The 27,391-nt window shown below is 33.0% G+C and overlaps 1 protein-coding gene and 1 long non-coding RNA gene across 2 annotated transcripts in view; one reads left to right on the top strand and one right to left on the bottom strand.

The window, feature by feature from the left end:
• LOC102021241 overlaps positions 1-20,281 on the bottom strand; it is a 30,743-nt gene extending 10,462 nt beyond the window's left edge. Inside the window, exon 1 of the long non-coding RNA XR_260540.1 lies at positions 20,172-20,281. This is a non-coding gene — a long non-coding RNA (uncharacterized LOC102021241). The remainder of the gene's footprint in view (positions 1-20,171) is intronic.
• The window catches only part of Fbxl17 (F-box and leucine-rich repeat protein 17), a gene marked incomplete at its 5' end in the record, with an annotated part of 444,029 nt that overhangs the window by 84,586 nt on the left and 332,052 nt on the right, over positions 1-27,391 (top strand).

Here is a 27,391-nt window from a genome sequence, read left to right on the forward strand (position 1 = left end):
TAAAGCTCTAAAACTCATTTTAGATTTTTGTCTTTTAATTACTCTGTATGTGTGTCCCTGTTATTTTAAGACTCAGTAGTAAAAAACTGAGCAACAAAATAAAGCCAAAGGTCAGAAATTACAAAGTTGTGGGAATAATAGAATGCAGAGATTTTTAGTACTTTTTCTTAAATTTAATAGATTCAAAAGTACAGTAAAAGTTATAATTAAAATCCCATCATGATTACTCCATGAACAATTTAATTGTACAGAATGAATCTTTAGATCTGTCACTTATTGTATACTTGCATATATATTACCTTACTGTATTTTACTTTCTGTTATCTAGGTGTAGACTATGTATTATTGTATTTGACTGCAAACATATTTATAAGTATTCATTAATATTTATTTTCTTTCATAGTACTTTATAATGATCTTTTATAAGTTATTTTTAATCAGTTGTTTTGCAAGTAGCAGAATTCATATATATATAAAATTCTGTCTGTAGGCTTTCATTATATAAAATCAGGGTAATAAAATGTAGTGAGAGAATTAGATCTTTATTTTCCCCTCTTTGTTGCTTTCTTTGTATGTGTGGATAGAAAAACCCTAGAGTTACTTCATGCTAGTGAATAGTTTTTAGGTCTAGGAGCTTGCTTTCTGGGTTGTCTTAAATTGTAGCACAGCTAAATAAAACTATGTAGAGTGACATATCTCTTCTTTATGTAGAGCATGTTAAAATTGTTTCTAATGTTTTTTATTTTTTTTATTTTTTTACTGGTTTGATCAATCTTGCATTCTTACATCTGGTAATCTGAGCAACTTTGATGAAGATAACGATATGTAATATAACAACCACTGTTAATTCCTATCATTTTGTTTTGAAACCCTGTATCATTTTTATTGTTTTTGCTTTGTTTTGTTTTTGTCTATGTTGTTGTTATTTTGCTATGTTTTTATTCTCTTTAAAATACAAAAAACTTTATAGTAAAAAATTCTCCATGTGGAGATAGCTATATAAAAGAAATAGATCTTCATAGTTACTAATTTTTATAACTTTCCAGGTAATAGTATGGAAAATTTGATTCACACCTTTAAATGAAACAATTATCTTTCCCCTGCAAGCATTTTTAAATATAATTTCAAAAGTTAAAGTTGAGAAAAAAAATCCTTAAGTTAATTTGTCTCTGGATTGGGCTGTTTGGAACAAGTGATAGAAAGCCAGAATTATTGTCTCTCTGTAAGGACACTGCAATTCACATCTTTGACAGAATCGAACATTAAATGTTAAATGTATTTCCTCTGCTGCAGCCTGAACTTTTGAAAATTATTTTATTGTTTAAATTCCTAAATTTTTTGAGCCATAGAGGTAAATATTAAATCATTTGGTATATTAATTAGCATAACCAGTGGTTACTTTAAAATGCCTTTAAGCAACTTAAATGATGTGCTGATATGTGACCTGTTTCTGGTTTTCAGAAATTACAGATTTTATAAACTGAAGATGGTAATCAGAATTCTTTGTAACAATGGATACATTGTTTTTGAACGTTAAGAAACTAAGTTTCTGAATCTTTCAAATGTAGGATCTACATTTGGACATTTAGGTTCATTTTACCCATCATTTCAAATGTTTTGGGAAGAAGTACCTAATGATTTTTCCATGATAGCTTCCCTTTTTTTCAGGTTTTCGGCTGACATTGTATTGGGTTATTGTGTCCACGCTATTTAGTTCCTCCTGGAGCCTTCTGAATTTCACATGCACTGCTTCAATCAGCTCCTGCAGAGCGGATAACTTAGCTAGGGACCCAGGCCTTGCTGCACAGCCAGTCATGAACAGGGTCAGGTTGTCCTTTTTTAAAAAAAAAAATTAAAATTTTTCTTTTTTATGATTTGAAAGTATAGGTGTTTATTATCGCAATTTATTGGGAAATAAAAGTCAGTGAGTTTTTATAGAAATATATAGCTTTATCTAAAATGGACGAATTATGCAGGAATAAGCCTACTCTGAGCTTTTCTTTCCTTTTCAGTAACTTTTACATTGTGACTGAAGCGTTTTTCTCTCAATAAACTGGAATATCTTTGTTTTCTAGTACATGTTTTTATGCTATTAACCTATTTGTGTGTATATGAAAAAGTTTTTCAAGCTGTGTTTGTACAGAATGTACTTCAGTTGGTTTTGGGGGAAGAAGTGCAGATAAGAATCTCAGGTTTAGTAAGTGCAGTATAAGACAGATTTGCCTAAGGAGTTTTAAAGGTACAAATTGAGAATTTATCCTGTATGTCATAAATGCATAAAAAAGCAAGAGTTTTGTAGATCCTGACTAAATGATTTTAACAATTTTAAAGAGTTGTTATAAAAATTTCTAAATTTGTTTTGCAATAAAAATTTAAATTGGGGGCTACTTTGTTCAGTGTGTACTCATTCAAATTACGTGTCTTGGTAATTACATAATGGAGGTAATAAATGAAAAAGTATTATAGTAAATACTGCTACTGTATAAAACAAAGTTCATTTTAATATTTAGTATAGTAGAATTTCAACATGGATATAGATGATAAACTTTATAAACTGCAGAAATACATATTTTAAATGCGGCAGTTTTAGATTCCTCATTTTATACTTTGAAAACTTTAATTTGGTTGGGTTAGATGAGGTTAAATTTAGTTAATAAGTACTTCCAATGAATAAACAAGTATCTGAAATGAAACAAATTGAATTATTTAATTGTAAGAATTTCATACTTCTATTTAATATTCTATATGACAAAGATAGTATATTACCAAGGGATGAACTGCTTCATGTTGAGAACTTTGCCATCAAAAGTTCATTTATATTTTCTAGGAGTAAAACATTGTTTCTCATTTCTCGGACTGAATTTGAGTTGATTTCATCTTGACACCATTAGGGAAGTTAATAGCATTTAATTTTGGTTAAGGAAAAATTAAAGCTTTAGATGCTTCCAGTAAAACTAAAAGATATTTGATGTGGTTTTATCTAGATTTCAGTTTCAATCCATGTTTGTCTTGCTTTGTTTATGTCCTTTGGCTAATGGAGTAGAAAAATCTTTTTCTGTATTTGAATTCTGTATAAGAGGATATTTGTTTCTTACTACCTTCTGTCCTTCTTTTAAACTTAGGAACTAAATACTGTTTACCTTATTTTGACATTAACAAGAAGATTATAGCTTGAATGGACTACAAGTTATTGTTGGGAGTATTTATTTAACCATATGAAGCTATATTTTTTGAGAATTTCTGTGGTTCTTTATGTTTCTGTCTCCCCTAGCAACATAAAATTTCCTATATAATAGATAAATTAAATTTATATGATATAATCCCTACCTGGATATTTGGCAGTTCAGGAATGAAATTGTTTTGTCGTCATTCTGATAAGTAATAGCATTGCTTTTGTGAGAGTAGTATGCATTTAGAATTCAGTTATGCAGTTGTGTCATAGCTGTTTTTTATACTTAAAGAAAATAATGCTATGTAAATGTTCGAATTTTCAAGAATATGTCAATCCTAATTTTGCTGAGTTGCTGAATTTCTTGGTTTTTTTTTTTTTTTTGCTTGTTTCTTTTTAAAACTTCTAATTAAAGTATTAGAATGTTAAATGCTTGGTCAGTAAGAATGGTAAAGTATAGGCTAAGTTGGCCTAAAATGGCTTAAAATTATTTATTAATTTACTTTGCACACTGGAACAGTATTTTGCTTATTTCTGGGTTATTTAACACTTTTTGCTATGCTGAATGTCCATTTTTAAAGCAACATTTCAAAAACAGTATTAGCAGTTGATTATAGATGGTGTTTCTTAGTCTAAAATTCTTTTGGAAGGGAGCCAAAATTATGTTCCTCTGCACAAAAGAAAGTTAATTTGATGTTTATATTATATATAGGATTTTCTGATGTTTGTTTAACTTGGCACCTAGTTTAAAAAATTATTTCACTATATTAGAAATGCTTTGGGGGAGATTTATTTTCTTTATAAGTGGAGATTGAGCACCACCTGTTGGTCAACCTGAAGTATTTTAAATTGTAAATTCAAAATTTTTTGTTGAATGGTAGTGTTCCTCACTTACTGAGGTTTCATGAATTATGTAATTCTGTCACAATGTAGACATAGATCTAAGAACTTGTAACATTTACTAGAATGCCTTTATTATTATAATTATAAAATGATCCTTTATCACCTTTGCTGTTTAAATTTTCCTAACTTTGCTTCATACTACTTAATTATGTTATCCTTTGAAGGAGATAAATGGTATTGACCCTGTGTTAAGAATATACCCTGTGTATTCATTTAGTTTTCAAAGTAGGTGATTATGTGCATGTGCAGAGATTATAAAATTGAAGAATAGTGAGAAAATTCCAGTATTACTATCTACTCTTTACATGGATAATACTAGCTTTAATGATTAGAACATAAAATAGCTTTTACTTTGTCTTTACTATCCATTTAAAGGTAAAGGATTATACTTGCTGAGTGACAATGAATACTTACGGAAACAGTTACTATTTTTATGATAGTTATATATTTAAAATTTTGAACTTTTATCATACTGAATGTGTTATTTTTCTTTGCAATGGATGCCTATAACTCAACTGGGTATTCATAAAACAAAGTGTTAATTTTAAAACATTAATTTTAATGGTAGATATTAATAAACTAAACTGCTTTTTCAGAAAACCACTAAGAATAAGACTGAAGTGACATTTGGTGATCTCAAATATATCTAAAATACCTGTTCTTTAAGACTAAGTATAAAAGACAGCTCTGATACTTCTTTCCTTTCCTGACATCAAAGTGAGTGCTACAGCTGTATCAAAGTCTTAACTCCCATGCATTAATAATATACAGTAAATAAATCAGTGCTTTTGGGTTTTAGGGAGGTTGATCTTTTTATTTTAGGTCTTCCTTTCCAAGCAGAAATCATTCACTGCTTAATATTAGGTACATTTTATCAAGAAAATATAAATAAAGCCAATAAAAATAAGATTAAGAAACGTATATTGCATACATTCTCTGAGGCCTAGATTGATCCCTTGCAGTGGGGGGGGGGAGGGAAAGGAGTTATATTGGTGTTTCATACAGAAAGTAATCTTTTCTTTTCTTTCCTTTTTCCTCCCTCCCTTCCTTGTTCCTTCCCTTCTTCCCTTTCTCCCTTCCCTCCTTCCTTCCCTCCTTTCATCCTTCCTTGTGGTGCTGGGGATCAAACCCAGGGCACATGCAAACCAAACTTTCTACCACATAGCTACATCCCCAGCCCTGATTTTTGATATAGAAATCAATACTTACAGTGTGAGCTATATTACATTGTTTTAAGTGTGACTTATATCTTGAGTTCCTTGAACTCCTGTTGCTTTTTCCTTTATTCATTTAATGTTATTTTTCCAATTTTTTAAAGCTAGAAACTTAAGGCGTAGTCTTAATTCTTCCCTGTTTCTCATCTTCTCTGTAAAAATTTAGTTTCTTTCTTTCTTTCTTTCTTTCTTTTTTTTTTTAATTTAGTTTCTAAGTTTTGGAAATCTCTTTCTCCTCTGTGTAGTATTATTCTATTTCAGTATTCTTCTATATTTCCAGAGAGGTTCCTAACTAAGGTTAATCTCTATAGTTTGTTACCTCTTGTGTCATGTCTTCAGTAGCAGTCTACTAAAATAGAGGACTTGACATTTTAAAGATTCTTCCCTGGCTCTTGATTGCTGGTAAGCATTCTTAGGCTGGCCCTTACTGTTCCAGGCCACATTTCCAGTCTTTCTTTTCCCTTGCTCTACTCTCTGTTTGAAACTTGAGGACAGGCCAGATGTGAAGAGTCTCTTATACTGATTTAAACTCTACTAGCAATGGGATCATATTGCTAGAAGGTCCTGTCATCAGAAAGATTATTAGTTATATATGTATAGCTGTGAACTGTTTGAAAACATTAAGTGTGTGGATTTTTTTTTTTTAATCTTTGAATTCTAAGTCCCAAGGATAGTCCTTGACATGCAGCCTATACTTTCTACTAAAGAGCATGGACTGTGGAGAAAGATTGCCTTGTAGTTAGTTCTCTTACTTTCTCTTCAAGCAAGTTTCTTAATTCCTCAGTACCGCAGTTTTCTCTTAAGTAAAATTTGGATTATAATAGTATGTATTTCATAGAATTATTGAGAAGATTAGTGTGTTATATATGTAATATGCCTGGTACATAGTAAATGTTCACTAAATTTTCATAGTCATATTTATTATGTAAAAATAACATTAAAATAAGGAAATAATGCTCTATTTCAAAATTTGGAATATATCCAGAGGTGGAGCAGTTGTTTGTTTGTTTTTGAGTCAAACTTTTTTTATGTAATTTGCACTGGCTTTGAAGTTACTGTTATCCCAGGCAGGCCTTGAACTCATGGTAATGCCCCTGCCTCAGCCTTCCAAGTGCCGAAATTTTGGCCATGTGCCACCACACCTGACAGGAGCAATGTTTTCTGAAGATCATTTATTGTAGTAAAAAATCACATTTTAATGTCAATGTGAAATCTCTTCCTGGCCATCTTGTTTAAAAACTGAGAATTGACTTATATAAAGAATAGACAATAAAATGTTCTTCAGATTTAAAAAAATACATTTATAAAACTATGATTTTGTTTTAAGGTTGTTGCTCTTTTTACTAGATAAAATAAGTACATATTTGCTAACTAGCTATTAAGGTTTTTTTGAGATTCAGGGATACTGTTAAGAACATAAAGAACTGGCCATATCTTTATGTGTTGATTTTTAAATGTCAAATGACCATGCTTCATTTTTTTCTAAGATAGGCTAATTTTAGTGATGTTAGTAAATGGCTTTAAAGGACAACTGTGAGGTATCTGAAGTAAGTCATCTTATATCAAGGCTTATCACAGAAATAGACTAGCTCAAGACTGACAATGTTTATAAGTTTCTAGTGTTGTTTCACTTTTTGTTTTGCCCTTTTCCTTTTTTATTGGCTTGATGAGTTTTGTCATCGCTTCTGGCCAAGGTCAAATTGAAGATTTACTTGATTGGTTTTAAGTGGTTTTTGGAGGGTTTCGTAGTTTTATGTTTTACATTTAAATTTTTGATGCATTTGAGTTGATTTCTGCGGATAGGTGACACCATGGTATAGTTTCTGTCTTCCTGTGTGGATACCCAATCTTCCTAGCACCACTTACTGAAGATTATTATTATTATTATTGTTTTCCTCCACTGTATAGTCTATTGCTTTTTTTAAAATCAGTTGTAAATCATAGATTTTTCTGGGTTCTTTATTCTGATTTATTGATATGTGTGTTTTTATGTCTATACAATGCTGTTTTGGTTAGTACAGCTTTGTAGTAAGCATTTTTTTTTTTTTTTTTGGTTTTTCTCGGGTACCGGGAATCGAACTCACGACCTTGTGCTTGCGAGGCAGGCGCTTTGCCGCTGAGCTAAATCCCCAGCCCTGTAGTAAGCTTTAAACCTAGATATTATACTGTCTCCAGCTCTGTTTTATTTACTTAGGACTATTTTGGGTATTCAGGATCTTTGTGGTTCCGTATGGAGTTAGACTTGTTTCTTTTTGTGTTAGATCTCTGTTTTCATGGTGTCTGCATTTTCCTCTTATTTTACTTCTTCAGTTTTAAATACTCTCATATTTTTTGAGAAAGAATGCACAGAGGTTAAACTTTTCCCTTTAGAAAGTTTAGTCTAACCTGATTAGTTGAGTAAATTTTCCAAATGCCAGTAAATATTTCTTTTTCATGATGTCTAATAGTAAAAACAAATTATTTCTCCTCATTTTGTGGTTAAATAATTTGAGAGGAAAAATACAGTGAACTGCTAACTTGTTGAAAAATTTTCCTTCACATCAGGGCTGTCGAAGATTTCAGTTAGTTGAGTTGAATATATCATGAAACATCGAGATGTAGAAAAAGATTAGTTTATATAGCTTCTTAAATAAGAGGGTTCCTGTCAGTTGTAAAGCAGTATTATGGGTCTGTTTTTATAGATACAGTGATATTTATTCTAAGTAATTTCGGTTTAAACGAAAATATCTAAATTGTAATGCTTAAAAGCAAGGATAGTCTAGTTTTCATATAGACATCTAAGGTATAATCTAAATACATGTTAAATTGGTACAATGTCTTCTCTAATGACCTGTAGAAAAGAATTAGTGAGGATATGCATGTTGGCTTATGATTTATGCTTTTTAAGTAGAAGCTTTTATTTCTGATATTGTAGAGAAGTCTTTTCACATAAATAACCTTCTATAAATCATTTCAAAATGTCTAAGCGCCTGAATAATAATTGTTTTTTCTTGAATAGTCTGCAGATGACGTCTCAGTCATTAACTGCTTTAGGATAAAAGCATTGTGCTAACATTGAGCCTCACTCAAAATTCTTCACTTGTTTAGATTGACATATGCTGTTTATAGTATTGTATTTGACTTGTTTGTTAGGTGCCTTTTTTTCCCTCTCTCCTTAGTAAGAAATTTTACTGCTAGTTAGCTTGTCAGAGATCATTATAAATAGGGGGGTAAAAATCCTGGTGGTAGACTTCAGTGTTTTATACTTAGCATTATTGATCCATAAAGACTTACAATATATTATTCTGAGCTTGTCATTGCTAGAAAGGACTGAGGAAGGATTAAGAAACTACATCGACAGAAGTCATCATTTTAATGACAGGCAATTTACTTTGAGGTAACTGAAGCAAGGAAAAACGCAATCAATCATCACAGCAAGGATTTTCACAAATATTTACCAGTCTATAATGAATGTTGGGTAGATCATCACGGTCATTTGATAGCTTCTCTAAAAGTCATGTTTTCATCTTCTAACAGAACAATTCAAGTATTTAAGATAATGTCCCTTTCCTGAAATCCTGTGGTACAATGAAGCAGTGACTTATAAAGGATTAAAAAGTAGGAAACAAGAAAAAAATCCAGCTTATTCCTTTAACATTTTATTTCATAATCAGAATTGGACATGTTGTTTTCCTTTTAGTGATAATTTCCTCAATGTCTGGCCAAAGAATATGTATAAAGGATAATTTGATATTGAATAACATTTACTTTGTTTTCAAGTTTTAATACATTGTTAAAATCTTTTTAAATTGTTCTATTGCTATTCTTAAGGGCACTCTATATGTAGTGTATACATTCCTTCCTATGCAAGTTCTCCTTCTATGTTGAATTTTCAGATGTAAACACTTAAATGTTTGATATTATTTTTTTATTTTTTTGTTTTTTTTTCTGGTACCGGGAATCAAACTCATGACCTTGCACTTGCCAGGCGGGTGCTGTGCCACTGAGCTAAATCCCCAGCCCCATGTTTGATATTTAGACTATGTAACTTAAGGTTAGGTATATAAAGACTGATGAAACTTTAGTTTTTCTTAATTCAACTTTATTTTTATTCAGGAAAACAGATTACTACCAACTAGACTTGTAATGGTACTTAATACTGATATCTGTTACTGGGAGATCACTGATATATTATGCTAATCTTTAAAAAAATTTTATTACTGTACTATCTAATTGTTAAATACCTTTAATAGTTAAAAGGCTGCTTTTTGGTAGGAACTTTAATTATACTGATCTGATCATTATATATTGTATGTATTGAACATAACACTGTACATCATGGATACAGGGGTGATCAAAATACAGTGAATGTTTACATTTTTAAAAATGTGTTATAGGGCTGGGGAGATAGCTCAGCAGCACAGTGCAAGGTCCTGAATTCAATTCCCAGTACCAAAAAAAATTTGTTACAGTATGAGGATTATTGCCATTACCTCATCTTAAATTACTCCCTTGTTTGAACATTCTTAGCCCATCTGAAGAAGTTCTCAAAGTCCTATTTTGAATTTGTCTTTTTATGGTATGATAAAAAAATACTGTGAATGCTGCTGAGTGCTATCCAAATGGAAAGGGAGACTTGTAAAAATGTTACAGTGTGTCTTCATCCACTTTATTCACTGGCCCTGGCACCATGCAACTTCTGGCTCTTTCCAAAAGTGAAAATGACCATGAAAGGTAGACAGGTTGAGTAGATTCAGGACATCAAGTTCACAACAGTACAACTAAATACATTCACAAAAGAAGACTTCCAGAACTGCTTCAGAAAGTGGCAAGAGCAATCTGAAGCATATTTTCTAAGTAAAGGGAATATTTGGAAAGGAAATAATGTCAGTGTGTCTTTTACTGTAGGAATAGTCACCCCTTTTCTCTGGAGTAGATGGTTTAAAATCCCAAGTGGATACTCAAAGCCACTGGTGGAAAGAACCATATATATATTTTGTTTTGTCCTATACACCCATATTTTTGACCATACCACAAATGGTATGTACAGGCATTAAACATGTGTCAATTGAAAATAAATTGAAGACCATAGATAACTTTAGAGGAAAAAAAAAGAGACAAAAATTCATTAAAAATGCAGGAGCTAGGGTCCCACCCACTGAAAAAAGGATATATGTTTTTAATGAGTTATTTAGGATATAGTAGTTTATAATAAGCTGTTCTAACAAAAAGTGAAAATAAGTACTGATCTGAGGATGTTTAAATACGTTTCTTCAAAGATTATTAAGAAATTTGATAATTGTTTAAATGCTTTAGATCTTGGTGGAAGTAAGCATGTTACTGGATATATGAGCCTTGATAACGACGCATGATTTAGTTATCTTTTAATGAACTATATGGAGGGCAGTGGAACATTGGGATATCCTAAGTAGATCTTTTTAGTATGTGTTGATTGTATTCATTATTTTTATAATGTCGTATTAGAATGAGTGTATTTTAGGTATAGTAAATACGAATTTTTGAGAAGAGTCGGTAATATTGGCAATGATGAATCAATTATGTAGTTTTAAAAATTGTGTTAATATTTTGAAATGCCAAGTTGGAGTTTCATTTTTGAAGATGCATACAAATAGTTTTATTTTCCCTGATTAGTGGAATAACTGGTACATCATTATTTCATAAAATAAATAACAGCTGTCTTAACTTAGTTATGTCATCAAAGCAACTAAAAGGGCAATGAAATAGTGTCCTACCATGATATCAGGAAAAATCTTTGAATTATTCTGTTGCTTCTTCCAAATAGAGTTTTGTGTTCTTGACAACATTAATGTATGAGTCTTTTAATATAGAACAAACTGATGGGTCATGGATAAAAGGAGTAGAATTTTGACCCTATGAACTGTTAATAAGAATTGCGCCACGATGCCTGGCTAATCATGATTTTTGAGGAGTTAATTTTCTTGGACATTTGTCAGTTTTGAGACTTTCATGGGAACTTTCATAGAATATTGTTCAAATACATAAATGTGTGCTTCTTTCATAATGAAATAATATTATTGGTTAGTAATGATCATAATTTTGAAGTAGTAATAAACATTCATGCTATTTCAAGACACCTGGAACTACTGTAATATGGTATGGAAACATCTGATTTTTTTTGAAAATTATTACTACCTAATCTTAATAATTGATTAATATTAATGTTAAATAGAGCTTATAATGGAGATTAGGGAAAGAAAATAGAAATATTTCAAATAGAAATTGAAGGTGAAAGCATAATTTATTTTCCCATCCACATTAATTGGCCTATTACAGTTTTCAACCCTAAGAAAAGAACCCTTTATCAGACACTTTTGCTGAACTCTCTTCTTTTGAGATTTAAAAGAAATTGTTTTTTCCCTAAGTGAATAATTATATCATCTAAAAGTAATGATTTTCTTTCTTTCTAATTTTTACCAGTTTTATTTTCTTTTCTGTTTATCTTAGCCAGTGTGTCTAGTAGTATATTTAAGAGGCTTGATGTGAGTAGTGTTTTTGTTTTTCCTGCTCTTAAAAGAAGTGGAGATTCTTCATTACAGATAATGTTTCTATAGGTTTTTGCTAACAGGTATTCTTTATAATCTAAGATTATGGGGAATGAAATCAGGAAGTGGGCATAGCAAGATTCTCAATGGTTATATATGGCTTATAAATTTGGATAGTGAGAGGTGACATAATTAGGAAAATTGAAAACTGAAAAAAATTTGAATTTATTTTGTTGCTGATTTCTACTAGTAGGCATTCAGGCAAATTAAGATAGAAAAGTATTCACGTTTAGCTTTTACTAACTTAAGGAAATTCTCTTCTGTTTATAATCTGAGATTTTCCAGTTATGAACAGGTAATGAACTTTGTTTTTCTTGTATTAATTGAGCTAATCATATAGTGACATTGAACTACTTTTGCATTTTATAACACTTCATGGCTTGATAATTATGTTTTTAAAAATAATGTTGATACTATTTGAATAGTGGTTTTTTTTTTTTTTCTTTTTTTTTCCCCTTACTGTATTTCATTAAGTAGGGAAGATCCATTTTTCCCCCCTTATGTTATCTGGCTTTTAAATCAAGATTCTGTTAAACTTCTGTGGTGGATTAACTAGTCAATTTGTAATACCCAGCTGAACTGAATTAGTGTGGTGCTGGGTGTGGATGGCCCAGCTGAGGATTTTTGTCAACAGCTTAAAAATAGAATTGGAGGGGATGAAGGGGTGCTGTTGGTTCTCCTGGAGAAGCTTGTTTGTTATGCTGGCTTTCCTATTATGAACTTGGCTCCTTGGAGGAGCTCGGGTCTTTGCTGTTGTCAGGGATGGCTGCTGTTCTCTTTGAGGCAGCTCTGGTCCTTACCATGAGCTTCACTTCCTGGCCCTAGTGCATATCCCTCAGCCTGCTGACACAGATCCTTCATCCTGCTGGTGCAGACTTTCTGGCTTGTATCACTAACCTTTGGGCTTTCCTAGTGCAGATCCTTGAACAGACTTGCATGAGACATTGTTGTGAGCTCATGGCCTCCAACTGGTCTTGTGGAGCACAGTGCCATGGACTCTAGGTCTTCAGCTGGACTCATGGAGAATATTACTGTGGAATCCAGGCCCTCAGTTGGATTCTTTGGATCTCTAGTGTGTGGACAAATCTCCTGCACTCTTTTGCATTTGACTGTTCGGGTGAATATTATAAAATAATCCTATAAATTGTGTGTCCTGTGTTGAATTGTTTCCCTTGCAAACCCTGACTACATCTTATAAAATGAGCTAGGCAGTTTCATACTTTTCCAAGGAACTGGTTTGAATGATATTAGAAAGGTATTATTGTTTCTTAACATTAAACACACTTGTAAAACTTTGTGGCCCTTCGGCTTTTTTGAGAAGGATGCTTAGACTACCACTGAGAAATTACTTCATACTTTTAGGTACATTCAGTAATTCTACTTCTTTTTTTTGACAGTTTTGCCATATTATACTTTTCTTGGACTTTTTCTATCTACATTTTTGGATTATTAGCCCATACGTATGACACTTTAAAAAGTATCTACTTAACATTTCATAAACCTCTTTTTTATTCTCTCTTTTGTTGCCATGTCTCAATCCCCATCCTCACCCTGTCTTTGATGAATCTTGGAAAATTTTTATTTAAAAATTTTTTTTTGTAAATTTGTTAACATTCTTTTGTCTTCAGAAGAACAGAGCAACTTTTGTGACTGTTCTATTCTTGTTTGGATTTTTTTTGTTTATTCCCTTTATTATTTCTTGTTTCTTATGATTCTTATTAATATTGTATAGAATTTTAATTTTTAGTTGTAGTCTCTGATTATACCTCTTTTTTTGTCTTCATGAGACAGTAATAGATGAATTGTTTGATAATCCTTAATATATTTGTGTCATCTTCCTTTTCCAGGTGGTGATCAAAATATATGGTGTGTTTAAATTTAAATTTAAGAAATAGTACAATAAAAGACCCATTGCCATTAAGCCGTATCTCCTTGTTGAACACACTTAGCCCATCATTCTTGACACTTTCTGAAGCAGTTCTGGAAATCCTCTTTTGTTAGTGTCTTTATGAGGTGCCATCAAATATGGTAAAAGCTGCTGTTGAGTACCATCTAATTAAAAAGCAGCTTGTAAAAACTTTAGTGTTTTAGTGTGTTTTCATCTGTCTTATTCACCAGGTCTGGCACTGTGTGACTTCATGCTCTTCCCCAAAGTCAAAATGACCATGAAAACCAAGTCTTTTTAATTGATGCAAGGGATTTAGGTGCACCTAGGATGGTGCAGCTCACAAAAGAGAACTTCCACAACTCCTTCAGCAAGTGGATGAACAATGGGATAAGGGAGGGAGATTAATGGCAATGGATCTCTTACTGCAGTACATTTTAAAAATTTGAACATATGCTGCATTTTGAATAGCTCATATATATTGAACAGCTCATATATTTGAATACTTTTGCAAAAGTGTTTTCATTTTGGGTCTCTGTGAGACAAACCTTCTGTGGTCCTGTATGTCTGAATAATGTCTATTTTTTCCCTACCTTTGAGTGATAGTTTGGCTGATACAAAATTCTAGAATTGAAATCATTTTCCTTCAACATTGAAAATTTTATATTATTATACTTTTGCATTCTTGTTCCAGTTTTTTTGTCTTTTTCTCTAGGAGCTTTAGTAACTTATTTTCTTTCCTTCTAAAATTTAACCACTGTATATTGTGGTATAGATTTTCCTTAAATTGTTTCCAGTAATTTTTTCATTTTAGTATCTCACTTTTTGTTCAGGATTACTTATTTTAATTATTCCTTTGATGATTTCAGTGTATCTCTACCTTCTCTTTTTAGTTTTTTTCTTAGACTTGCGTTATTGTATGCTCACATATCTGCTTATCCATTGGCTTTTCTTTTGTGTTGTTGTATCTCATCCTTTTTTAGTTGTTTTAGGAAGGAACTCCAATCTGATTTTTTAAATCACTTTATCCTTTAGCTGTATCCATCTTAGTACTTATCTTCTGTACTGTATTTTAAAATCGTTATATTTTATACTGTTATTTTAAAATGTTTTTCATGATTTCATATTTATGCTTGTGCATTGCTGATATCTTTCCTTGTTGCATTAGCTTTATCATGATTATTTTAAGTTATTGGTACATCTGTTCCAGTAATTCTGCTTCATCAGATACATAAAAGTTCCTTCACAAGACAATTAAGCAAGCTCAAGTTTTCAGTTATATAAAATGCAGCACTATCTGCTAGTAATATTGGTAAAATGACCAGAGCAAACTTGTGGCTCCCAGAATTCTGTGGGTTGGGCTGAGAGGCAAATTTGCGCTGGCTGTGAGTACGTGCCATCTAGTGGCCATTGCATCATCTGATTGAAATTTCCATGAGTATAATTTAGTTTTCTGTGGTGAGTTCTAGGATAGCTGCAGCAGTTTCAGTAATCTCTTGATAATTTTTTTCTTGACTTTTGGGCCTGACTGGAATAATTGTTCTGGGAAAAATCTGCCATAGCCTGAGATGGCTTTGCCCTCTTCTGTATTGCCTGTCTTCTCACTCTTTTCTCATTCCTACCATAAAGGGCTGCCAGTGTTACTTGTATAGGTTTCAAAATTTCTTTAATTAGGCGTATATTCTTCATAGTTCTTTTCTAGAGTAATTCTTACTGCTACCATATACCTGCTCTGTATGGTAATGTGAATTGGGAGGGGCCAAGGGCCAGCCTGTGGTCATTGTTACTCTGGCAGAGAGCTCAGGTACCAGGGAATCCCTGCCTCCTCTGTCCTCCTGGGTTTCACTTTTACTTCACAAGATCCCTTGGTACTCTGTTGACACTAACAGCTGAGACTGTGTCTGATGTGTGTGGTATGGTTATGGCGTATGCTTTGCTTACTTTCAGAGGAGTATCAAGAGGAGCTTGTAAAGTTTTCAAAAAACCAACACCCTTCCAAAGTAGGCTGCAGTATCCTGGCTCCAACATACATAATTTTCCTTCTCCTTTCCTCTCTTCTTCTCTCCTCTTTTCTCTTCTTGTGTTCTCCCCATTTCTTCCCTTTCCCCTCCCCTCCCCTCCCCTCCCTTCCCTTCCCCTTCCTTCTCTTTCTTTCACTCCCCTCCCATTCCTCTCCCTTCCCTTCCCCCTTTCCTTCCCATCCTCCATTTTCCCTCCTTTTGTCCCCTACTCCCTTCCCTTCTTCTCTTCCTCCTCCCCCACTCCCTATTCCTATTTTTCCCTTCCCTCTACCCAACCTTTTCTTCTACCTCCTTCCCTTTCTTCCCCTCCCTGTACCTTCTCCTCCTCTTCCTTTCCCATCCCTTCCAATGCTTATAGGTACTTCTGTCACTAAGCTGCAATTTTTCAGGATTAATTTTTGTAGAGAAATCCATTAGTGGACAGAATTTATCATTTTGATAGGCACAAAGTGAGTTGTACCTACACTGAAGTTTAAACAAATAATTAATTCCAAGTAGGTAAACTTTAATATTTTGTTACATTGCCTTTTGATATTTAAATTTTCATTCTAGTAGCTGTTGAAACAAATGTGCTTCTAGGTACTTGATTTATCCTCGTGTAATGCTTTTGTTTTGGGAATTCTCCTTGCCTTTTGTTTTGCTTTGTGTCTTTCACAGCTCATATCTGTATCTTTGACCTTGAGAAACTGAAAATGTCTTACACTTTAGAAGTTTTTCACTTTTTTAGCAAAAATATTTTTACAAAATTCTTTCGCCTGTGTTAGTCATACTCATTTTCCAACTGATGCAGTGTGGAGGAAATTATAAGATTGAGTGTAAGGAGAGAGGTTGAATACGTTAGAAATGATAACAAACCTCAACCAGCTTTTGTTTTAGGGATCTGTCTTCTAAAAGACAGCTATCTATGAGATAAGTTTTAAAAATAACCATAATCCTCTTAATTCTTTGAAAATATTTCTTAATTTTCATTTTTATAATAGAATGAATTTCAGAGTTTTGCTACTGAGAAGTTTATCCAAGAATTTCCATAAGATCCTCACATGGTTAGGTATTTTTGATGAATTATACTTAAAAAAACACCTAATATTCTGTTCTGCTCCTGCATCAGATCTCTTCAATTCCTAACTTTTACAGCTTGAAAAACATTGGTGTTTGTTTTCCTTTCTCCAGTTCAAATTATGCTGTGAAAATAGCTGATAGTATCCAATGACTTATTGTTGTGGAGGGATCTGCCACTTTTAAATCACCAATATTTGGTAGTTTAATGGAAATTGTGTAAGTGCTTTCATCTTGAGCTAGGTAGACTGCTTTGGAAATATGTAGGTGCTGGATGTACCATATCATACTTCGTATTATGTTTAGGTTTTTTTTTTTTTTATTAGTTACTGGGATTTAACTTGTGTCATTACAATTTCTTTTAAATTCTGTGTTATGTCCAAGACTATATCCTGCTAAGTGCCTTCTGTTGACTACTTTTCCACAACCTAGACAGGATTCTGGAGTGTTTAACAAAAAAGAAGTTAAAGATCACCTACCTTGATTTTGTAGATTGTATCTGAGGGTATTGAAAAGCTAAATGATGTAGCCAGGGATGTACAGTTTATAAGGAATGATCCTTCCTAGAACCAAGATTTTCTGACTCCAATTCTAATTCTTCTTTTTTACCAGTTAATATTCTTAATGATGAGTGGCAGTGTAGTTTTTAAAATCTGTTCCTCTTCTAAAAATCTGTTTTCATTTGAACAACTGAGTGCTCCTTTGCTGCTTATATTTTCCTCCAACACATAAACATTAGAAAAAGAAGAAAAAGAAGAGTATTTAAATTCCTTCTAATTTCATGCTCCATGTTAGTCTGCTCAGGCTGTTACAACATACCATATACTGGATGTCTTAAACAGTAAAACTTAGTTTTCTAACATATCTAGAAGATGGCCAGTCAGAAGTCAAGGCGTAGAAGCATTTGTTTTCTGCTGAGGGCTGTCTTTCTGACTTTCAGATGGCTGCCTTCTTCCAGGTCTGCACATAGTAGAAGAAACTTAGAGAACCATGGTCCTATTGGATTAGGACTTCACCCTTACAATGTTTCTTTAACCTCTAAAGATCCTAATGCCAGACAGAATCACAGTAGAGGGTTAAGGCTTCAACATATGCTTTTGGGAGAGACATAATTCAATCCATAGTATGCTCTACCTGTTACCATCCATGGTGTAAGTAGCATTCCTCATAGCGGCTGACATACCTGCCTCATTGTCCTTAATGTGGTTAGACTTCAGGATCAATGCATGACTGATATGAGATGATGCAAGCACAGTTTATTCTGCTACAAAGCAAACACAGCTTTATATGATTGCTTTGGCATCAGAATTCCTGATTTTAAATCTTGACTCTGCTGATTAGTACCTGTGAACCTGGATATATTTGTGTCTCAGTGTCTCATTTGTGAAGTGGACAGAATTCTCTCACAGTAGCTGACATCTAAGATTACATGAAGTAGGATCTGGTAAATGGAAAGTACTCAAGTTAGTGATAATGATTGTTATCATCATTATTTGCTACCCCTATTGAGTTTGGAGGGCCAGATGATTCTAGTTCATTTATTCCTTGTATTAGTCCTAAAGATTTCTCTGTCACTTAGGGCCTTGGTAAGCTTCAGTTAATTTTGTGTACTGTGTTGGTAGATGTATGATTACAGAACATTTTATATAGCCCTTTTATTCTTAAATAATTAAAGAGCAGAGAAATCAAATCAACCTATGATATTCTGGAATCAATGATTTTTTTTATAGTGAAGGAAATTGAGGGTCAGAAGGGTTAATAAATATTGTTAGGTGAAGATAGAATTCTACCAGATCTTTCTTGTATCTTGTGTTTTCATTACATGACGTTAACACGGTTTAACATTTCTAGATAATATCTAATAAGTGTAAAGTTTTCTAACATCTGGAGTATTTGTTTGTTTTTTGTCTTCTTGAGGCAGGGTCTCCCTATGCAGTTCAGGCTGGCCTTGCACTCACTTTGTAGCGCAGCCTGTGGTCTCGAACTCAATCCTCCTGCCTCTGCCTCTGAGTGCTGGGATTACAGGTGTGTGCCACCACACCTGGCTCATCTGGAGTATTTGTGAACAGTATTAGATCCGTGTTAGTTTGTGACCTAGGCCTAATAGACTTTAATTTTGTAAACCAAGAGGTTGATTACTGAAACTCTGTTACAAACCTTTTAAATATTTTTCTTGCTCCTAAAAATTCCAGAGGGACACAACAGTTACAATGCACAGGAAAACATCTAAAATATCCTCTAGTGAAGAATTTGCAATTGGATTTTTCTTACATACTTGTAAAACTAAGCAAGGAAAATATGAAACAATAGTAACAAAGCCCAACACAGATTAACTTCAGATAAATAATTACTTGGGAAGGGAGAAGTAATGATAGTCACCACATGGATTAGTCCTCACTACTGTTTATGTATCCGTTAATTATGTAAACACTAAATAAGAGACTAACCAAAATAGTAATTAAACAGGTAGAAAGATTGTGTGTTATTCCTAGGTGGAGGAAGTAGAGCTCAGTCCTTACATTTATATTTGAAAAATAATATATTTAAAACTTGAAATCAATAAGTAGCAATATAAGCATGATATTAGGAAGTAATGGAAATAAATTCTAAAACGATTCTATGAAAGAAATGAAAATGCTTCACTCTAGGAAAGGAATGCTTTGGGGAAAGAGGGGAAAGACTGGTTGTCTTTTTAAGTAAACTGTTTCGAATTATTTTATAATTCAAACCAAGTACATACATAATCCTAATAAAATGAAAGCTAACGTAAAGAAAAAACAAACTTTTGCCTAATGATTTTTTCTGGGGGAGGGTATGAGGAATGGAATTCCGAATCTTGTGCTTCCCAGACAGGCGCTGTGCCACTGAGCTATATCCCTGGCCATGATAAATATTTTGACTTTAACTTAGTCAATGTTTTTGTTTCAATGTCAAGATAAGCATTGATTTTCTTTAGAAGGTATCATACTTAATTAATTTGCCTAATATTAATTGAATGTCTGCAATGTGCTAGGCATAGCAGTGGATGTAAATGTAAATTAGACAGTAATCCTTGCTTCCAAGGAAGTTGTGATCCTGTCAGGAGATGGGATGTATGCAGATAAGCTACGTGGAGGTTAGTATAAAATACCTACGAGGAAAGCAAGCTTTCTTTCGGCAGCCCTTATGACTCTTGAGCTTTGCCTCAGCCTTATGTTTATAGTATAACATGTTTCCAGTGATCTTGGTCTTATTTGTGATTTGCAGAGATGGCTTCATTTAGGATTTTAATCTTTTTCCGGTCTTGGTGTTTTGATCCTTTTCTTATGGTTTATTTGATTAGCATTTTGTTTTGTGGATTTCAACCAAGAAAATACTTACCCAATTAGAGAAATTCAGTAGTTAAGAACAGAGCCTCTCATGAGTAATTCTACTTTTAGTCCTAATTTTCCTCTTCCTTATGTCAGAACAAGTATTTCTTCATTTGTCAACCGAAAATTTAGTACCTACAATGGGACAGAGATTAAGATATTGAAGTATTATATAAAATATTTACGTGAGATTTTAGATGTAGGTTAAGGATTCCTAATTCCACTTCCAAAATCCAAAATTCTTCACAATTTGAAACTTTAAATGAAGCGTTCCAGTGTTCACATTTTGGGATTAGAAGTACTCAATCAGTAAAATTTATGCAAATATTTCAAAATTCAACAGACTCCAAAATCTGAAACAGTGTGGTCCCAACATTTTGGATACTTAATATTAAAGTTATATTACTTTTCACCTCTCCCGTAAATCTAGATAAAAAAATTGGTGCTGAGAACACTGAAAATGAAACATGTTTAGAGCTATCCATGCTGTAGTTAACAGGGAGGAACACCAAGGCTGTATATGTTGATGTCACTGAGCTAGAGATCAACTTGTTTACATAGTCTGCCTCTGGCAGCCTATGTCCCTGGGACTGATTCTGCTCTAATCTCAAAAACTTTTTTATATAGCTTGCCTTTGGCGCTGCTATATTTTTGGGGTTGGCCTTGCTCTAGCTCCGAAAGTGTGGCCAATCTCCAGCTGAGCCACTACCCACAGTTTGGAATCTATTTGAAGTGATATTTAATATAGGTGCATTATATTAATTTGTTTTCCCAGGAAGGTACATTATATAGAGATTGACCATAATTTCATAAAAGGATATATCCCTCAAAAAAGTGAGCTAACTATTAATGATAAAGAGACTAATAAGACAAAGTACAGCCTTACTCTCTTCTACCTCCAGTAGAGCTGTCAGAGACTCTGCATTAGGCCTTGCAGAAAATCAGTTAATGTCAGTGTTTAAGTTAATCCTCATGTCCTCTTCCTTGAACTATCTATATATGGGCTACTTGGTCATAATTTATTGAAGTACAACACTGTTCAGTATGTGCACTTTTCGCTTTATATACATATCTGATGTTAGAAATAATTTAGCATGCTTTAATGTGTGTACAGAGGGCTCATTTACCTTGATAGCTAAGAGTGCTAATTATTATCTCCATCAAAGAGATTAATCAATCTTGTAAAAAAAGCAAACATACATATATTTTAATACACCTGTGTGATTCTGAGACAAAATGAATTTACTTCCAAATACCAAAGAACAGTAAGGTAGAACATAATCATGGCAGAACACAATTATTCTAAAAATTGATGTGACTGACAGCATGTGGCATATTTTAAAATACATAGACAACATAAAAAATTTTAACCTTTTTATTTGTATTATTCAGGACCTCAGAAGATCTTCTTACTAGCTTATGTGTTTTCTGAGAATGAGGGAGTATTGTAATGGATTTATTTGGATAGTGGTCCATATTTGAGGAAAATTTGAGGATTTTCTTAATATGGCATGAAGAATAATATCAGTACGTGTTGCCACTTTGTTTGCCTTTCTGCTGTTAGAGAAATTTGGTATCTGTAGTCTCTCTTATGCTTCATATCTCTTACTCTCTTATTAAGTCCAACCATATTATTCTATGTACTGTATGTATTTTGTCGTATGTAGTAGAATGTTCTTAAGTGGTATTAAATTTCCACGCTTATGTGCATTGCCAACTTTAGGTAACAGATGACTGCTGGAATTTATACCAAATATATTACTGTGCTTTTATGTGGTTTTATTCATTTATTACAGCTATTTTAGAAGCAATTTGGAAATAATCTTTCAGAATTCCGGTTTCACAGATTTTATTTGTTATCAACATAGTATTATGTATTAATAAACAGATCGCTGATTTGATTTTCTACTTATGGTTTTAACTTTACCAAGCTTCACACAGTTATTAGTATGTTTGTTTCTCAGTGTAGTTTACTTTTATTACACCTAAGCTAGGTTCATACCTGATAAAATGAAAAACTTAGTTATAAAATGACAAGCTTATAAGGAATCTTAAGGGTAAATTAGTTCATAGTTACAGAAGAAGAAACCTTGTGAGATATTGCAGCAGTTTATAAACTGTCTGCATGGTCACTGCAACATCACCGTAAACTACCGTTAACATTTCTTGTGTTTTTTTAACACTTTTTTGCAGTATCATTTTTATTGTTTTTGTGTTGCTTTATTTTTATTATTTTGTCTTTTCTCTTTAAAATAAAAAAAGAAACAAAATGTCAGCGTGTTTGTGATCCATGACTTATAGCATACTTTAAAACATACCTCAGCCATAGCTCACAGTTGACTGACTGCACTGAACAAGTTGAAACCTGTCACATGCTGTACTAAGGTTTGATGTGCTGCTTCTTGTCTTGAAAAATCCCTGCATTTCTCTTGGTGGTACTCTAGCAGTACTGACTGCATTATTGATTGCACTTCATATATACATATATGATAGAGGCTATTGAACACATGGTCAAAGAGATATGCACAAAAATATTCTTTATATCTTTGCAATAAATTAAGCACCAATAAGAATTGATAAGTAAATCACTATATAGTAAAGAATTGGAGGTGGTTAAAGTTAATGGACTATATCTACATGTATCAGTAAATATATCTATAACAGCTATATACTGTTGATCAAAAACAAAAGCAAATTGGATGTGTATAATATGTGTATAATATAGCATTTATATGAAGGATAAACCTATAAAACAAATGATGTAGGATTTATAGGTAACAAATAGTTTTAGAAAGGCTTTATCTGATGTGCAGATACACATGTTATGTATAACAGGGTAGAAAGTTGTGTAAGATTACAACATGTTGTGTTTCTTTTTTTTTTTTTTTTTTGAGTTTGGTTTTTTCCCGGTACTGGAAATCGAACTCATGACCTCATGCTTGCCAGGCAGGCGCTGTGTTTCTGTTTTGTGTGTAGGGTTTTAACCTCTTGTCTAATAGTGTTACCAGCTTCCCAGGGCGCAGTTTGAGGAATCTTGTAAATTTTTAAGTAGAAAGGGCCTGAAAAATCATTTGTAGGGAGATTTCTACTAAACTATTTCTTGATTCATCTACTAAGAATACAGCTATTTACCGAGTGGCTGTTACGTGTTAGGCCATAAAATAAAGGGACCAGATTTCATATTCCTGTTCTAAATAAGTAAGAAAATATTAATTTAGAAAATGTTGTCTTTAAATAAATACACAAGAACATTAACCACTTATTTATAATGAAAAACTCCCGATGAGAATGTTGTTTTTTGCTTTGTTTTTTTTACCCTCTCAGTTGTCAGAAATGTTTGTTAATTCCTGATGGGATCAAGGATGTGGAGAGAGGGACATTCTCTTCAGTAACTGGTACCAGGCAGTGCAGTGTTTCTGAAACACGGCATAACAAAATCTCTTGTCATTAAAAATGCCTGTATGCTTTAGCCCAAAACTCAGACTACAGAAAATTACACGGTTTCTACAGTATGTGTGCAAGGATGATCATTGTGTTCCATTGTGTTCATTGTTTACAATAACAAAGCAAAACAAACAACAGTAACAGGATATGACTTAGATATCTGTCAGTATAGGAGTAATTAAATAAATTGCTATTTTCATGTGATAGACTATTGTGCAGCTGTTAAGCAAATGAGATAGCTTTATGCATAGCAATATGAAAGGGTCTTCTAGATACTGTACGTGGAACAGAAGGCCGCAAACAGTAAAGTATGAATTTTTGTAAAAAATCTGAGGAAAATACATGTGTATTTCTTACCTAACCATATGCATTAGACATGTGTTTAAATGAACTATTACAATTAATTTAACAATGAAGGCCTTCGCAGAAAAAGTGAAGGGAGGATGATTTTCAACTTGTACCTGTTTCTTTTCTATTTTCTAACCCAGTATGTTTTACTAATATTTTCTAAATGTCACTAGAGTTTGTATTAGATGTTCTATCTCCTCACCTTCTGCCATTATTGCTATTTTAATGATAAAGCACCATGAACTGCCACAAGAAAACAAGCAAAACCCAGCAATAGATTGAGTGATTATTTAAAGACAAAACAATTACATTTTCAGTGAGCATAGTCACTGAGAAACACCCTTCAAAATAGGTCATTATTAATAGTTATTTACTGCCTTGTGGTAGTTTAGAACGTGATGTAAAGGTCAGAACAGTAATGGCTAAAGCCAGTTGGTTATTAAATGTGGTAATCATTGACCTTAAAAGGGAGAATTAGTCTTCTGAATGATTTTTCAGAAGTTGTTAATGACTGTATTTGAAGATTAACAGTTACACTGTGATAGTGACAAGCCTGCCAAAAGACATTGGCCCCATTCATATGAAAAGTTATGTTTTTAGTGTATAATTTGCAAGCATTCATCAAAATTTATGCATTCTTTCTAAAAGGAAAAAATTGATTGGTAGCAGTTGCAGTGCCAAGGTTAGCATTAAGGGTGCTGAAACATCTGAATTTCCTGACTTTTAAACGTTTTAAAAATCTTTGAAGAGATTTATATAGGTTCTTAGATATGAAATAGTTTTTTTAAAAATAGTAAGGTCACTCTTTGCCTGCATGCCAAAAATGTGTTTTCTGGATACAGGAAGAGAGTTGTCAGTTCTTCCTATTTTTACAGTGTCTTCCTTCACTCTTGTTTACTTCTTGGTACAGGAAAGACATTTGTTTCTCTGCTGTCATGTGGTGACCCCAGTGCGACTTTTCTTTGTGTTTGTATTTTGTTAACACAAAAACATGTATCATTTCAAGCAGATGTTTTCTAATCGCATGTTCTAGAAAATAGAGGTCAGATATGTCGTATTCTTAGCTCTGTATTTCTCCTCAAGACATTTTACTTGGCACACTGGAATATGAACTAAAGCTGTACAGGGCACATAGCATTTGTGAGTGTGGGAATACAAAACTCCTTTTTCTTTCTGTTATTGTAAGTACATCTTATAAATTTAGAAGTTAATGTCCTTTCAAAGGCTTTAGAACAACAAATTACAGTAACTCAATGATTAGATTTAAAATTTTCCTAATTTATCCTAAAATATACGTGATGCTGTTTATGGTACTAATTAGATATGTTTCTTTAAATTAACATGTTGCAGACCAGTGAAGCGTGTTTAATTGTGTTTGGCTAGATCACAAGTAGGAATTGGGCTTCATTTTTATTTATTTTTTTATTATTATTATTATTATTATTTAGTCTTTTTTGACAGGGTCTCGCTATGCAGTTCAGGCTGGCCTTGAGCTCACTTTGTAGCCCAGGGTGATCTTGAACTAGCAGTGATCCTCCTACCTTAACCTCCCGAGGCTGGGATTATAGGCCTCTGCCACCTCGCCGGGCTTGGACTTCCTTTTTAGTCATTTGTTTATGTCCTGGTTTAAAATCATGTGCAGAGATCTTTTATCAGTCAGGTGAATTCCTGGCTTTTCTTATACCTACTCTAGCAGAGGAAGAGACTGAAATCCCTGTAGTGCAGGGTCAAGGGAGTTAGATTCCTTGGCCCAGGGATGATCACTGTGCCCATTTGCTGGTTAAGAGAGGAAAAGAAGTGGAAAGGGCATCATTAACTATGGTTTGAATCTAACTTTGAATTTTTCTGTCTGTATTTGGCTTGAAGGTTTCAGTGTCAAGCGTAATTTACAAAACTCAAGTGAGGAAAGAAAGCCTATTGTATTAATCTATGTCCTTTTTCTGTTCTTCCTTTTTTTCCTGATTTTTAAAATTTGTTTCTATTTCTTTTCCATTTCAAGAACTGTGTTTAGTTATTCTTGTAGGTAGTAAGTTGTTTTTCTATCTTTGAACATTTTGAATTACTTTCTAGTCATGAAAGATATTTTTGCTAGATATAGAATTATGGGTTGAAAGTTCTTTCCTTTTAGCACTTGGAAAATACTACCCCACTTCTATGTGGCTTCCATAGTTTCTGATGAGAAATTAGATGTTATTCAAATTATTTTTCTTACATAAATGGTACCAGTAGCTTGCTGCTTTCAAGATTTTGTTTTGCCTTTTGCTTTTAGGGTTTTATGATGATGTTTTAATATGTATTTCTTTGGCTCTGTTCTGTTTGGGGCTCATTTATTTTTTGTTCCATAGATTCATATCTTTAACCAAATTTGTAGAAAATTCTGTTCATTTTTTATAATACTGCTTTAGTCCTACATTTTTCTCTCTAAAATTCCATGAAATGACTTTTGAATCTTTTGTTATAATCATCTAGGTCCCTGTGGTGGTTAAGCATAATTGTCAGCTTCACTGGGTTAAGAGATTCTTGGAGATATGTATGGATCATGGGAGTACTTCACTCGTCAGTTAGAAATTGGTCGCTAGAGGCATGCATTGGAGGTTACACCTTTCACTGATGCTCTTTCTTTTCTCTACCTTCTGGCCATGATGAACTAAGATGCTTCCCCTCAAAGTTCTACCCTGCTGTTTCTGCCTTGAGGTCAACCAGTAATGGACTGAAACCTTTAAAACCATGAGCTAATTAAAACTTTCTTCCTTTAAGTTGCATTGTAGAGTATTATATTCCAGCTGTGGGAAGGCTAACCCGTACACTTGTCTGAGCTTACATTTTTTTTTTTGTCTATTTTCTCCATATTTTTCAGTTTGGTTATTTTCATATTGTTCTGTTTTCAAGTTCAGCAATTATTTCCTATCTTGCCTTCATTCTTTTGTTTATGTCATTTAGTGACTTTTAAATTTTGCCTACTGATTATAGCTTTTAGTGCTAAAAGCTCCATTTGGCTTTTATATTATATATTTCTTTACTGAGGCCTTTTTTTTCCTATTGCTTCAAGTAGTACTGTTCGTCTAATTGTTGAAGCATTTTTTATAGTGACTAATTTGTCAAGTAATTCCAAGATACATTATCTCAGGGTTGATATCTCTTGACTGTCTTTATTCTTATTTAAATTATGATATTCTTGGGAACCCAAGGAGCAATACAATGATGAATTCCCCAGATGTTCTTTTTGGCTATTTTCCAGAATAGATTCTGGAGAACCCAACAACCCAGAAACATCAATGAATACAGACAAAATCCATGAAAACATGCTCTTTGTAACCAAAAGATCAAAATCTTTATGTGTTTATTTTATAACGTGTCCAGGTTTTTAACTGTATTTAGTAGGAAGAATAGAATATTTCATCTTGTCCTGAATGGAAGTGGTGGCCTGAATATTAATCC

This window comes from Chinchilla lanigera, unplaced genomic scaffold (assembly GCF_000276665.1).
Source record: "Chinchilla lanigera isolate Chin_1 unplaced genomic scaffold, ChiLan1.0 scaffold00017, whole genome shotgun sequence".
NCBI classification, from domain to species: Eukaryota; Metazoa; Chordata; class Mammalia; order Rodentia; family Chinchillidae; genus Chinchilla; species Chinchilla lanigera.